Source organism: Erinaceus europaeus, chromosome 5 (assembly GCF_950295315.1).
Source record: "Erinaceus europaeus chromosome 5, mEriEur2.1, whole genome shotgun sequence".
Taxonomy (NCBI): domain Eukaryota; kingdom Metazoa; phylum Chordata; class Mammalia; order Eulipotyphla; family Erinaceidae; genus Erinaceus; species Erinaceus europaeus.
Window position 1 is genome coordinate 14211538 of NC_080166.1, and position 14798 is coordinate 14226335.

General features: G+C 47.6%; 1 long non-coding RNA gene and 1 other non-coding gene across 2 annotated transcripts; both read left to right on the plus strand.

The window, feature by feature from the left end:
- Positions 1-110: 110 nt before the first annotated feature.
- On the plus strand, positions 111-7568 carry LOC132538587 (uncharacterized). The gene is made up of 2 exons (XR_009549925.1): positions 111-466; positions 5983-7568. It is a non-coding gene; the product is annotated as an uncharacterized LOC132538587 (long non-coding RNA).
- On the plus strand, positions 5808-5879 carry LOC132538885 (small nucleolar RNA SNORD123). Its single transcript, XR_009550190.1, has one exon. It is a non-coding gene; the product is annotated as a small nucleolar RNA SNORD123 (small nucleolar RNA).
- Positions 7569-14798: the final 7230 nt, after the last annotated feature.

Here is a 14798-nt window from a genome sequence, read left to right on the forward strand (position 1 = left end):
CGCCCCCAAGCTCCCCTTCAGGTCTAGGCCGCGCCCCCAAGCCCAGACCCCGCCCCCGAGCTCGCCTCCTTCTGCTCCAGGCCCCGCCCCCAACCCAGGCCCCGCCCCTCCCGGCCCAACCCGGGTGAAACCAGAGCGCCCACCCTGCAACTGACCTCCCGGGGCCCCGCCTCCGACACCGCCCCTTCCCGGGACCGCACCCCTGAACCCCCTCCCTGGGCGGCCGGAGAGTCCCCCCGCTGCACCCCCAAAGCCCATCTCCTGCACCCCGGTGCACGCGCGCCCGACGGTGACTTTTGGGGGGCTCCCTGTCCCTGGCCCAGCAGACACCTTCTGCAGGATCCCCCCCACACCCGTCCCGCCAACGTGGCCACTTTGGGAGGGGGCGGGAGGAGGGGTATAAAGGGCCCAGGCTGCTGACCAAGCCCCGCGACGTGGCTCGCCCACTCTGCCCCTCTGGACTCAGGTAAGTCTGGGGGTGCAGGAGGCCCCCCAACCCCCAGAGCTCCAGCTCTGTGATTTTCCTTATCTTTTAAGATCCCCGAGAATACCTTGGGTGGGTGCTGGGAGGAGATGTTTGAGAAGACCCCCCCCGGGGTGGGGGAAGGGGGTGGCGGGTCCGAGTGCGTTTCTGCCCGAGGGTGCACGGGCCCAGGGAACCCCCAGGGCAGGTCACAGGGTCCCCGGCCCCCCCCCCCCCCAGGCTGGGCGCAGAGGAGCAAGGTGCCCAGGGAACCCCCAGGGCAGGTCGCAGGGTCCCCGGCCCCTCCAGGCTGGGCGCAGAGGAGCAAGGTCCCCAGGGAACCCCCAGGGCAGGTCTTGGGGTCCCCGGCCCCCCCAGGCTGGGCACAGAGGAGCAAGGTCCCCAGGGTGCACTGGTCAGCTTGGCCTGTCCTGGGGCGACTGTTACTTGTTGCACTTTGGCGGGACCTTCAGGCGAACAGGAATAGAGAGAACTTTCTAGAATGCTAGAAGCTTGTTACTCTGCTTCTAAAGAGCCTCCCCGGCCTCTGTCCCTCTTGGGGAGGGTGGTGATGCCCAGGTAGTGGGGGAAGGGAGATTTAGCAGAGCAAAATGACTGCAGCAAGCAAGTGACCATTTGCAAAAGGGTGGGGGAGGGCAGTCACTAGTACGCCCTTATTTTATTTTATATTTTAGTTTAGTTTAGTTTTGCTCCATCTGGGCCTGGAATAATGACTTTCAAGCTTCCATTGTATTAGGAAGCACTTGACACCCCCCCCCACATTTCTACAATCTCAATCCCTGCCATCCCCCCTACATATAGTCACCCCAACCCAACCACTGGTGGGTCTGGGGGATCTCAGAACTCTGACCCCTGACCTCACCCATTTTTAAGACCAAAACTCCATCCCTGACCAGAAAGTAGCATGGCTCTCCCAAGAGAAACCTATGGATATACACATTGCCCTTGATTTATCTTTATTTTCTAAAATGTTTTTTTTTTTTTTTTTTGCTCCTTAGACTTAATCATTTGTTATCAGAGAGACAGAGAGAGACAGACTGAGACCAGAGCTCAGCTTCAGTATGGTGCCAGGGCTGGAACCCCAGCCCCCCCCCCCATGGAAGCCCAGCTCCCTAACAGGCTGTGCTATCTCCCCCTTCCAAGATGTGTATTTTCTGAGCAATTCAGCTATCGCACTTCTGGAAGTCTCCCTGAAAGCAGCCAGGGCCGCACCCCAGGCCGGGGTCACTCGGATTTCCTCTAAGACATCCGGGAGGAAGTGTCTTGGACTGGCCAGGCTCTTGGAGGGGCATTCCTGCCTGGGCTGCAGCAGGGTGCTGGGCTTGCTGCCTGGAACTGCCAGGCCCCAGGAGGACTTAATGAAAAGCTTAAGGGTTCCCCAGGGCTTGGCAGTGGGCATCGGAGCCCAGATGCCTACGTGGCATGGAAGCCAGGGAGGCCAGCCTCTGTCCTGGCAGGAGGAGGAGCCTGGACTAGGCCTGGCCTGGCAGCTCTGCCCCTGGGGGTGGGCAGGGAGGTGGGGCAAATCCTGCCTTGTACTTGAACTTTACAACTTCAGGGTGACTGCAGCAAAATCCCAGACCCCAATGTAGCCAGCTAAACCCTGTTCCTGACCTTGCACGTTCTGGTTCAGAGCAAATACTTTAAGATGCTGCAAGGACACTTAAAAAAAAATAATAATAATTCTTAGCATATCTGGAACTCTGCTGGGAGCAGAAAATAGCTTTCTCGATCTAGAGCCAAGAGCCCTGATGATATGGCTTTTTACTTTTACGGGGGACACCATGTAGCATTCCAGCTGTGGGTGGGTCCCTTTAAAGATAGTGTTTGGGCAGGCAAAAGGATGGCTAACCTGGTTACGCACACATTGCCGTGCACAAGGACCCAGGTTCAAGCCCAGCAGCAGAAGGAAGTTTGATGAGTGGGAAAACAGGGCTCGGGGTGTATCTTTATCTCCTCCTCCCCTCTCAGTTACTCTCTTTGTATAAAATGAACTAAAACTTGTTCAAAGGGACCGGTCGGTTGCGCAGTAGGGTAAGCACACATGGCACGAAGCACAAGGACCTGAGCGAGGATCCAGGCTTGAGCCCCCTGCTTCCCACCCCTCCTACAGGGGGGTCACTTCGCAGGCAGTGAAGCAGGTCTGCAGGTGTCTCTCTTTCTCTCCCCCTCTCTGTCTTCCCCTCCTCTCTTGATTTCTTTCTATCCTACTCAACAATAACAACAAGGGAAACAAAACGGGAAAAACTGCCTCCAGGTGCAACAGATTCAAGTGCAGGCACTGAGTCCCAGTGATAACCCTGGAGGCAAAATAAATAAATAAATAAAAAGATAGTGTTGGGGAGGATTTTTGCAGATATTAAGGGCAGGAGATACAACATCATAGTTCTGCAAAAGACTTTCCTGCCTGCAACTTCGAAGTCCCAGGTTCAGTCCCCTACACCACCATCAGCCAGAGCTGAGCAAGGCTCTGGTCTCTCTCTCTATATCTCTCTGTCTGTCTGTCTACCTTCTTCTCTGTATCTCTCTTATTAAAATAAAAGAAATCTGGAGTCGGGCAGTAGCGCAGCCGGTTAAGCGCATGTGACGTAAAGCGCAAGGACAGGAGGAAGGATTCCGGTTTGAGCCCCCAGCTCCCCACCTGTAGGGAAGTCACTTCACTGGCGGTAAAGCAGGTCTGCAGGTGTCTGTCTTTCTCTCCCCTTCTCTGTCTTACCCTCCTCTCACCATTTCTCTCAGTCCTATCTAACAACGACGACATTATCAACAACAACAATGATAAACAACAAAGGCAACAAAAAGGGAAAATAAATTTTAAAAAAATTTTTTAAGTAAAATAAAATAAATCATTTAAAAAGAAAAGATAATCTAGCTGGAATAGATTGCATAATGGTGATGCAAAGAGACTCTCATTCATGCCCGAGGCTCCTAAGACCCAGATTCGGTCCCCCACACCACCATAAGCCAGAGCTGAGCAGTGCTCTGGTTAAAAACAAAATCAAAAGTAAAATAAGATAAATTCTAAGTAGTTACTGATGCCGCTATACAGGTAGCTGAATGCACGTCTGGTCTGCAGTGGGATAGGTCCAAATCGGGGCCCCTCTCGTTATCTGGGAGCCTGAACTTTCCTGAAGACCAGTCAGCTGGCCTGAAGCTTACACCAGCCTCTCTGTCACTGGGAACCATTGAAGGGGGAGGGAAAGGCCACCAGGACGGCTCGCCTAGGAGGCTCTCTGCTTTGCCTGGTGCAAAACCCAGGTTCAAGACCGGCGGTCAGCACACCTGGGAAAGAAGCTTCAGTGCTGTGGTCTGTTTCCCCTCTCTCTCAGTTTCTCTGTCTCTGTCTCTATCTGGAAAAGTCAGCCTGGAATGGGGAAGCCCCAACAACAACATAAAATAAATAAAAGGAGAGAGCCCAGGCAGCGGTGCCCTCCGCTGAGCACACACATTACCATGTGCAAGGACCCAGGACCTTTTTTTCTTTTTTTCTTCCTAAGATTTACTTTATTTCACATAAGAGAGACTCATACGACACAGAGAAGCCATAAACACCTCTCCAGTACTTGTGGCTCTGGGGATCGAACCGGGAACCCCAAACATGGAAGTCCTGAAGTCCACTCAACTCAGTCTTTCCCTCACCCCCAGAGCACTGCTCAACCCTCACCCCTGGTGGTGCCAGGAATCCGAGACCTCTGAGCCTCAGGCGCGGAAGTCTTGTGCATGTCCAGTGTGATATCTCCCCAACCCATAAGATCAAATGATTTGCAGCTGTTGAATGCACATGCTACCATGGACAAGGACCCGGGTTTGAGCCCCAGCTCCCCACCTGCAGGGGGAAAGCCTTGTGAGTGGTGAAGAAGGTCTGCAAGTGTCTCTCCAGCCCTCATTATCCCCCCACCCATCTCAACTTCAAATAAAACAGAGAAAAAAGGGAGTCCGGCGGTAGCACAGTGGGTTAAGCGCACGTGGCACAAAGCGCAAGGACCAGCATAAGGATCCCGGTTCCAGCCCCCGGCTCCCCACCTACAGGCGGGTAGCTTCACAGGCAGTGAAGCTGGTCTGCAGGTGTCTGTCTTTCTCTCTCCCTCTCTGTCTTCCCCTCCTCTCTCCATTTCTCTCTGTCCTATCCAACAACGACGACATCAGTAACAACAATAACTACAACAATAAAAAAAGAGCAACAAAAGGGAGCAAATAAATATTTTAAAAATAAATAAAATAGAGAAAAAATTAATGAAATTATTTTGAAGACTCCACAGGCATTTCATTTTTTTTTTTTTCAGTGTCATTTCTGGATGTTTTCATTTGTTTTGAAACACCCTTGGCTCACTAAAGAACCCCCCACACACACACACTCAGCCACTGCTTATCAGATGACAGACCCGGAGGCTGTTGTTTCAAAGCAAAGCTCTTCTGTTGGCTTCTTTTAATAATAGAAGGGCCAGGCTGGGGAGACAGCATAGTGGTTCTGCAAAAGACTTTCCTACCTCAAGGCCTGAGGTTCCAGGTTCAGTCCTCAGCACCACCATCAGCCAGAGCTGAGCAGGGCTCTGGTCTCTGGTCTCTCCCTATAGCTTTCTCTCTCTCTATGTGTCTCTGTCTGTCTGGGCCTCTCTCCCTCTCTCACTCACTAAAGTAAATAAATTAAAAAAAAAAAAAAAAAAAGAGGAAGGACTGAGGAGACAGCCTAATGGTTATGCAAAAGACTTTCATTCCTGAGGGCCTGAATTCCAAAGTTTTAACTCCCAGCACCACTATAAACCAGAGCTGAGAAGTTCTCTGATCTCTCTCTCTCACTCATTAAAATAAAATAAATAAAAATACTTTAAGGCAAATTCAAAGGGCTGGAGAGAGAGCATGATGGTTATACAAAGAGACTTTATGCCCAAGACTCTGAAGCCCCAGCTTCAATTCCCAGCACCACCATCAGTCAGAGCTGAGCAGGGCTCAGACCTCTCTCTGTCTCTCTCTCTGTCTCTCTGTCTCTCTCTCTCTGTATCTCTCACTCTCTCATTCAAATAAAACAAATTAAAAAATTCAAAACATAGAAAAGTTGGGAGATGTCGGAGGGTTACACAGAGAAACTTTCAGGCCTGAGGCAACAAAGACCCCAGGTTCAATCACCAGCACCAAGGTGAATGCAGTCAGGAAGCCAGCTCAGGGGTGGTACACAGGACATGGAAGAAGGTCTTGAGTTCGAGAGCTCCAGCATGTGTCCAAATGATGCTCTGCTTCTCACTCCCACCCTTCACAAATCTTTCAACAGATAAAAGGGAAAGGTGGACTCTCCTCTGAGCCTCTAAGCTCAGGTGGCCCCCTGGGAGGTGAACGTGATGAACTTTGGGGCGCTGATTTCACGTGACTTGAAAAAACGCCATCCATTTCCTGATTCACCTCCACTTCCACTCGGGGCATCGCAGGGCGGCCACTGGTGTCTCAGCAGTCACTGACCGGTTTGGTCTTATCTCCCCCCTCCCCTCCACCCCTGTGTGCTGCAGTTTCAGCCTTGCTGCTGCTGTGAGACCACAGAGACGAAGATGGAGAGAGACTGAAGAAAACACTCCCGAGAAGAGGGGGCGATGGCTCTGTGTGTCGCCTCTGTCCTGACTGAGGAGCCGTAATCGCTGCTCTGCCAGGCGTGATGAGATGGTGATAACAGTATGAATGGCCTCAGCCGGAGGCCCAGGTGGTGGGTGGGTGGGTGGGCAGGACCCGGTCAAGTCCACATGTAGGGAGGAAGCTCCACAAGTGATGAAACCATGCTTCAGGGGTCTCTCTATGCCCCCTCCCTCTCAGTTGACCTCTGTCTCTATCCCAGAGAGGGGGAGGGATGGCTCAATCCGTGGGTGGTGCACCCAGTTGAGTGCACACGTCACCATGTGCAAGGACCAGCGTTCAAACCTCCATCCTCACCTGCAGGGGAGAAACTTCATGAGCAGTGAAGCTGGTCTGAAGGTGTCTCTTTCTCCCTCGCTATCCCTCCCTCCTCTCTCAGTTTCTCTATCTTCCTCTCCTATCAAATAAAACAGGGAAAAGGAGGAAAAAAATAGCCACCAGGAGCAGTGGATTTGTAGTACTTGCATGGAGAGCCCCAGTGATAAGCCTGGAGGCAATAAATTAAGACAAACAAAACAGAAAATCCAAGGTATGCCCACCAGCCCGTATGTTCTACTAGAAGGACTCTCCTACGTGTTCTTAGAAAAGTGTCATCACTCAGCGCACCTTCCCTTAGTAGTTCAGCCTTGCATTTGATTCCAACTGTGGGTTCAGAAGACCCCAGTCTGAAGCTAAGGAGGCCTTTTTCCCTGGTCATCAAGTTTAAATGTCTAGATACAGAGATTTTTTTGGCCACCCAGATCCTTTGCACTAACATGAGTGAAGCACCTTAAGTCATCTGTTTATGGGTCTTGAGAGAGAGGCGGGAAATGCAAAGTTTGAAAGATGTTTTTGAATACCCAGAGAAAATGCAGCTGGCCTGTGGCACAGAGAGAAAGCCTCCACCAATGGCTTCCTGAGTATTATTTTCTGACGTGGAGCCTTGAATCTCTGTAAGCAAAGAGTGGCTATCCTATAAGAAAAGGAAAAAAAAAAAAGATATATGATCCACCTACTAATCAATATCCTCTTACTCCACTGTCTTGGGGAATAAAGTTTCAGATTTAAGTGGCTTTGAGAGCTTATTTTCAAAAAAGAATGTTCATCCCACAGAGGGTGAGAAATATAAATTTTTCTGCCTTAATGTTTCCCATCATTTATCAGGGAGATTAGCAACAAGTAACTTTGAATTAAGTGGAGAACAGCAGGAGGGTGAGCTCCCCCGGGGCCGGCACTTCAGACCCTCCTAACTGTCCCCACCCTTGTGATCTCCATGCACAACATCAGGACCTGTCCTGTCTACACACCAGCGCAGCCCCCCACACAGAATCTGCAGGGTTCTAGGACAGTCAGCACTCCCCAACCTCACCCACTGTCCTCTCTGGCAACTCTCCTGTTTTTATTTGAATTGCAACCTGCCTGGATCTGGGAAATTTGAAATTAAGACAAAAGATTTTTTTTCAATTAAAATTTTCCGTCGTTGTCTCTACTTGCATTTGTCTGGCAATCAATGATTTGGATCACTTTTTTCCTATGCCTGTGGCCTTTTAGATCTCTTCCTGGGTGAATATTGTGTTCATACCCTCTCCCGACTTTCGGATGGGGTCATTTGGGATTTTTTGTTGTTGAGCCCATTCTGCTTTGTTCCATGCATAGAATGTGGCACCGTGTTACACATTCAGGGGCTGGGTTGTGGCACATTTGGTTAAGCGCATACATTACCAAGTGCAAGGACCCGGGTTCAAGCCCCTGGTGCCTACCTACAGTGGGGGAAGCTTTACAAGTGGTGAAGCATGGCTGCAGGTGCCTTTCTCTCTATCTACCCCTATGACCTCAGTATCTCTCTGTGTCTATCCACAACAAATGGGTAAATAAAACATTTAAAAACATTACACATTCAGAATAGAACCCTACATGGTGAGCAGAGAGACCTCTGCTGCTTTGAGACTTTTCAGGAATAGTCAAATAGTCAAAACTCTGTGCCCCCTCTCATCTGTCAAAACGGAGACAAAGTATCTGTGGTTAAGAAAGAACAAACATTTTCCTGGTCCAGGAGGCAGTGCCATGGATCAAGCACTGGACTCTCTGGCATGAGGTCCCAAGTTCAATTCCTGGCAGCACACATACCACAGTAATGTCTGGTTCTCTCTCTCTCTCTCTCTCTCTCTCTCTCTCTCTCTCTCTTTTTCTCTCCTCTCCTCTCCTATCTTTCTCACTAATAAATAAAATCTAAAAAAAAAAAAAAAACACAAACATTTCCTAGCATGAGTATATTTGGAAAAAAAACTGGTGTATAGGAATACTACTCAACCGTTAAAAAATGATGAGTTCATCCCCTTTGTGTCATTTTGGATAGACCCTGAGGATGTTATGGTAAGTGAGATAAGCAAAAAGAGGACAGATCCCATATGATCTCACTTAAAGGCAGGGCTTCATAGATAGGGCCTGGGAGGGAGAAGACAAGCTGAAACTTAGTTTTAGTATGGTGTACTGCTAAAGCAAAGGCCTCTGGGGAGGGAGGGGGAGGGAAGGGCAGGGGAGAACTTTGGGGGCTCCGTGCAAGATGGAGCTGTGCCCATGTGTCTGGCCACAGTGTACGCCATCAGCCCCTCAATAGAAAGGGACAAAAAACTTGATAGCCTGGAAAGTGACTCTCTCTCTCTCTCTCTCTTTAAAGATTTATTGGTGGGAGAGAGAGGAAAAGACCAAACATCACTCTGGTACATGTGTTGCCAGGGATTGGGGCCAGCCCAATGCTGCACCAACTCTTTGATCTCTCTCTCCTTCTCTCTCCCTCTCCATCTCCGTCTCCCTCTCCCTCTCTCTCTCTCTCTCTCTCTCACTCACACACACACATAGATAAATTAATATTTAAATATAAAAAAGAAAGACAAGCAAACACACATACTGGCCTGAGCCTTGCAGTTTGGATGCTGTGACTGGAGCATCTTGGAAGCAGCTACACTGTGAGACTCCTCGCCTCTGACTGTCCCAAGAAAACAGGGTCTTACGAACGCCTGTGTGGTGAGACGGATCCCAGGCTTCCGGTGAACAGAGTCTTCTGGGCAGAGAAGAGACTGTGTCCCCAGGCCTCCCCCACCTCACAGTGGCCTTTCTCCTCACCCACATACTAACAACACCCCGATGGCATTCTGCTGTCATGTCACGTATGACCCTGTATGTTCTTTCTGTGTTCTTTGCCACATGCTCACCATGCACCGTCATAGATCTGTATAACTTGCTTCAAAAAAACTTCTCCATATGTAGAGACCATTGCACCTCCCGAATTCGACGGGGTGAGAAACCAGTTCCCGGTTTCTTCTCTCTGAAGGGCCTGGCTCTGAGGTGGCCAGAATGGCTTCTCCTCTTTGATGGAGAACACAGTCTACTAGAGAGATGGTGCCTAGCTGCACCACCAGTGACTAGCTGTATTTTCATTAATGACTGGAAAGACCAGTGTGGGGTGTCTGGTGAAGTGTGGGGAGTCACCAGCATTATACAAAGAGGGGCAGTGAGCTGGAGTTTGAAGGATGAGTCTGAATGGCCAGGAAATGGAGGGTCTGTGTTCAGGGAAAGGGAAATAATGTCAGCAGAGGAGCTGGGGAGGTAGCACAGATTATACAGAAAGACTTTCATGCCTAACGCACCAAAGGTTCCATCAGCCAGAGGTGAGCAGTACTCTGGTAAAGTAAAATAAATAAAATATTTTTAAAAGAATAGCAATCGATAAAATGTTCTAAAACCATAAAGGAAAAAATACAGAGGAAGCATCAGTCTGGTAGAAGGCTGGAATGAAAAGACAGAAATGGGGGGAAAATGAAATCAGGGAAGGGATAGGAGAAAATTAATTCAATAGAGAAGCTCTGATTATCTCTGAAAGCAGAATAACACACTAGGGTAACTAGACCATGGAAATATCCATCAAAATAAGGACAGTTTGCAAATACCAATATTGGGGAAATTTGAGAATGTGGGAAAAAGTTACAAATACTCATTACCTAAACAAGGATTCAGTTCACTAGACAATATAAAGCTATGTCCTGCGAACAGAAGAGTTGTTCATATATTCCTCAATATACTTCATATGATTTATTGGTTATTAAATCATGTGGAAAGAGGACAGCTGTGTATCACCAGATACTAAGATTAGCTGGCTCTGTTGAAGCCGTTTACACCCATTGTTAGATTCTCTAATGCCATTATTAAAATAAATCCAGACATCACCTAAGACACAATTATTTTGAAATGCTAAAAAGAGAAAAAAATGGTGGGACCAAAAGACACCTGGCAAATCCGTAGTCACCTGCTTTCATGCAGTGCAGAGTCCTCAGCCTCTGGGATCTGTTCGATTATTTTTGGGTTTTTTTTCTTTTTTTTTTTATTTTGGGTCTATATCTTAATCCCACAGCACTCGACAGGATAAAATACCTCCTGGCCGGAGTCGGGCTATAGCGCAGCGGGTTAAATGCAGGTGGCGCAAAGCACAAGGACTGGTGTAAGAATCCCGGTTCGAGCCCCCAGCTCCCCACCTGCAGAGGAGTCACTTCACAGGCGGTGAAGCAGGTCTGCAGGTGTCTTTCTCTCCTCCTCTCTGTCTTCCCCTCCCCTCTCCATTTCTCTCTGTCCTATCCAACAACGATGACATTAATAACAACAACAATAATAACTACAACAATAAAACAACAAGGGCAACAAAAGGGAATAAATAAAATAAATTAATTTAAAAAAATAAAAAAATACCTCCTGGCCTCCCAATCTGCAATAACTTTTTATTGATTAGATTAGTTGACTTTTGGTAAAGACAGAAATTCAGAGAGAAGTGTAATAGAATGGGAGACAGAGAGACATCTGCAACTGCTTTACCACTTGTGATTCTTTCCTGCAGCAGGTGGGGATCGGGGGCTTGAACCCAGGGCCTTGCACATGGTAATGTATGCACTTTACAGGGTGCTCTGCTATCTGGCCCCTCAGTCAACAGTTACTGATAGTACACACTTGTCTTATTAGTTGATAGAAACACACACAAAAAGACTTCATTTAGATAGCCAGAGAGAAGCAATTAACAGCATTATTCTAAGGGGTGTGTTTAGTGCTCATGCAAGATTTACAAAAATCAGACAACTCCAGGAACCCCCAAAGCAAGCCTCAAAGAAACCAGGATAATCAGTGGCAGGCAATTAGGCTTCAAATGCATAATTAGAAAAACATTAAAATGTCACATTTATAAATTAAGCTACATTTTTGGGAGCGTGTGTCAAAGCAGACATCGAGGAACTAAAAAACAAACAAACAAACAAAAAATCCTCATGTCGTACACAATTAGAGCAAAGCCCCCCATGTGACAGAGTTGAAGTCATATTTACAGAGAAAACTGGACTTAAATGGAACAGAACAAAGATGTTCACGTGTCACAGAATGGGGTTAGCCTCACATAACTGCTATCACAAAGATGGCTTCATGTTGACCTGCTGGTTAGGAAAACCATCTGTTACAAGCCTGGCATTTGGTAGTGTTGACTGGGACATTCATATGAAATAAAAGGTCAAGATTAGCACATGTAGGGGCTGGGGGTGGTGCACTCACCTGAGAGCACACATTATAGCGCATGAGGACACAGGTTCAAACCCTTGGTCCCCACCTGCAGTGGAGAAGATTGATGAGTGTTAAAATGGTGTTGCAGATGTCTCTGTCTCTCTCCCTCTCCAACGCCTCCTCCACTCTCAATTGCTTTCTAGCTTAATCCAAAATAAATCATAAAATATATTCTTTAATATTCCTGAACTGTTACGTTTAACATTAACACAATGATCCAAGGAGAAGATGCAAGCTTCTATTTATTTGTTTTGTTTTTGTTTTGGTATTTTTAGAGATAGAGAGGCAGAGGCAGGAGAGTGTATGAAAGAGGCCAGAGCTTCCTTCAGTGCAGTGGAAACTGAACTGGGCTGAAACCTCATGGTGTCAAGTGCGTGTCGTTATGAAGCACAAGAACCTGCACAAGGATCCCTGTTCGAGCCCCAGCCTCCCCACCTGCAGGGGGGTCGTTTCACAGGTGGTGAAGCAGGTCTGCAGGTGCCTATGTTTCTCTCCCCTTCTCTGTCTTCCCCTCTTCTCTCCATTTCTCTCTGCTCTATCCAAAAACTACTACTAATAATAATAATAATCCACAGAAGCAGTAGGTTCATAGGCACTGAGGCACAACAATAACCCTGGAGGCAAAAAAACAGAAAAAGGAGAAAGACAGAAAGAAAAGAAAAGAAAAAGAAAGAAAGAAAAAAAGAAAAAGAAAAAGAAAAAGGAAAAGAAAAGAAAAGCCTGTGTGGTGCACATGGCAAAGCAAATTTTCTCAACTGCAGAAACAAACTATACTGAGAGAGCTGAGAAGGCCAAGAACACCAACCCTCTCTCTCTTATTTTAAAAATTTATCAGTGACTTAATATTGATGCACAAAATTACAAGCTAACGGGCATAATTCTGCACCGTTCCCACCACCAGAGTTCTGTGTCCCCAATCCTCCGTTGGAAGCTACAGTATGAGCCGCTTTGCAAATAACCAGGAGGCTCCTGCCCAGAGGAAGCAGCTGTGCTGGGCTGCAGGGCCCAGGGGAGAGAAAGCCGCCCTCTGCTGTCTCTGCACCCCTGCTGACCCCTGTGTCCAGCTTCCCTTCTCAGTCTCTCCCCTGACCAGTCCAGAACCCTTTCCTAAGCTGCCGGGGTGGGTAACTTTGCACAAAGCTCAGTGTTATTATTATTTTTTAATATTTATTTTCCCTTGTTTTTCATTGTTGTTGTAGTTATTATTGTTGATGTCGTCATTGTTGGATAGGACAGAGAGAAATAGAGGAGAAGACAGAGAGGGGGAGAGAAAGACAGACACTTGCAGACCTGCTTCACTGCTTGTGAAGCGACTTCCCTGCAGGTGGAGAGCTGGGGGCTCGAACCAGGATCCTTACAACGGTTATTGCGCTCTACATCACGTGTGCTTAACCTGCTGCACTACCGCCCAACTCCCAAGCTCATTGTTTACTACAGAGTTCTATTTTCTGAATCTGGACAGGCTACTGCTGATTTTATTCCTCCCCTCTTTCCCAGTGTCCACTTTTTCTTCAGACTTCCAGGGCTTGGGGAGCAGCTGTAGATGGGGAGTCTGCACAAGAGGCCCCTGCTCTGTGAAACTGTGGCACCGCCCTCTGTCCTCATACCCATGGCTCTTGTGAACAAAAGCAGGGGGCAGCCTTATCAGCAGTGGAGCAGGGCTGCAGGTGTCTCTCTTCCTCTCACCCACTCTACCACCCCTTCCATTTCAGCTTCCCTTGGTTTCCATTCATTCATTCATTCATTCATTCATTCATCTATTCATTTTTGCCTCCAGGGCTATCGCCAGCGCTCAGTGTCAACACTACAAATCCACTGTTCCTGGAGGCCATTTTTTCCCATTTGCCATCCTTGTTGTTGTTATTGTTATTGCTGTTGATGTTGGATAGGACAGAGGGAAAACAAGAGAAGAGGAGAAGACAGAGAGGGGGAGAGAAAGAGAGACACCTGCAGACCTGCTTCACGGCCTGTGAAGCGACTCCCCTGCAGGTGAGAAGCCGGGGGCTTGAACTGGGATCCTTATGATGGTCCTTGCGCTTTGTGCCATGTGTGCTTAACTGGCTGGGCTACCACCTCACTCCCAAAATAAAATATTTTAAATACTGCCTTGAGGAGACTTGAAGAGAAAGGAGGGTGCACAGAGAGAGACTTGCAGAGTAGCAGCTTTTATTAATTTATATCATCACCATCGTCATCCTCCTCATCTTCAGGACTTTGCAGACTTAGACCCTCGTGCATACATGCTGTTACTGCTCTGGACCCCCTTTAAATTCAGCTAAAGAGACAGAGAGATGCCACAGCACCAGAGCTTCTTCTGGTGCCATGACACCTTCCATGTGGGGCCAGGGCTCAGACCTGGAAAAGACTGCTCTGTTCTTTCAAAAGATACCTGTCTTTCAAGACAGAGTGGGTGGAGCTGTATGTGATTTTGCTTAGTGAATGAAAAAAGGAAAAGTAAGACAATTATTAGATGATTTCATTCATATGTGGCATGTAGAGAATTGTAACATATGAAATATCAAAGTAAAATAGAAATAGCCAAAGATCTCATGAGAACTACATTGATCAACACCTGGGAGAATGGGAGCACAGAGCTTCACTGGTGGGTACAGCATGGAACTTCTACCCCTGTTATCTCACAACCTTGTAAAGCATTATCCAACTACCAGCAAACACATCTTAAAACAGAAAAAGAAGTTGGGCACGCCTGGTTTAGTGCACATGCTACAGTGAACAAGGACCCAGGTTCGAGCCCCCAGTCCCTATCTGAGTGGAGGAAGCTTTGCGTGTGAAGCAGTGTTGCAGGTGCCTCTCTCCTTCTCTATTTCTGTCTCTGCCTAATAAATAAATAGAGATCATTAAAAGGGCTTTAATAAAAGCAACTGGCACAGAGATAAACAAAGAATGTCCCACACAGACCCAGACAGAAGTCGTCTTTGACACATGCCAAGAGATGACTAGAACTCAAGGTAAACTTCTAAGACAATTGATAATCCTGCTATAAAAAACATTGGACTTGATACCTCCCTCAAGCCATTCATAGGAATAACGTCAAAGTAGATTAAAGTCGGAGTGAGAAACAAAACATTAAAACATTCAAGAAAAAAATATATAAGAAATGCCTATA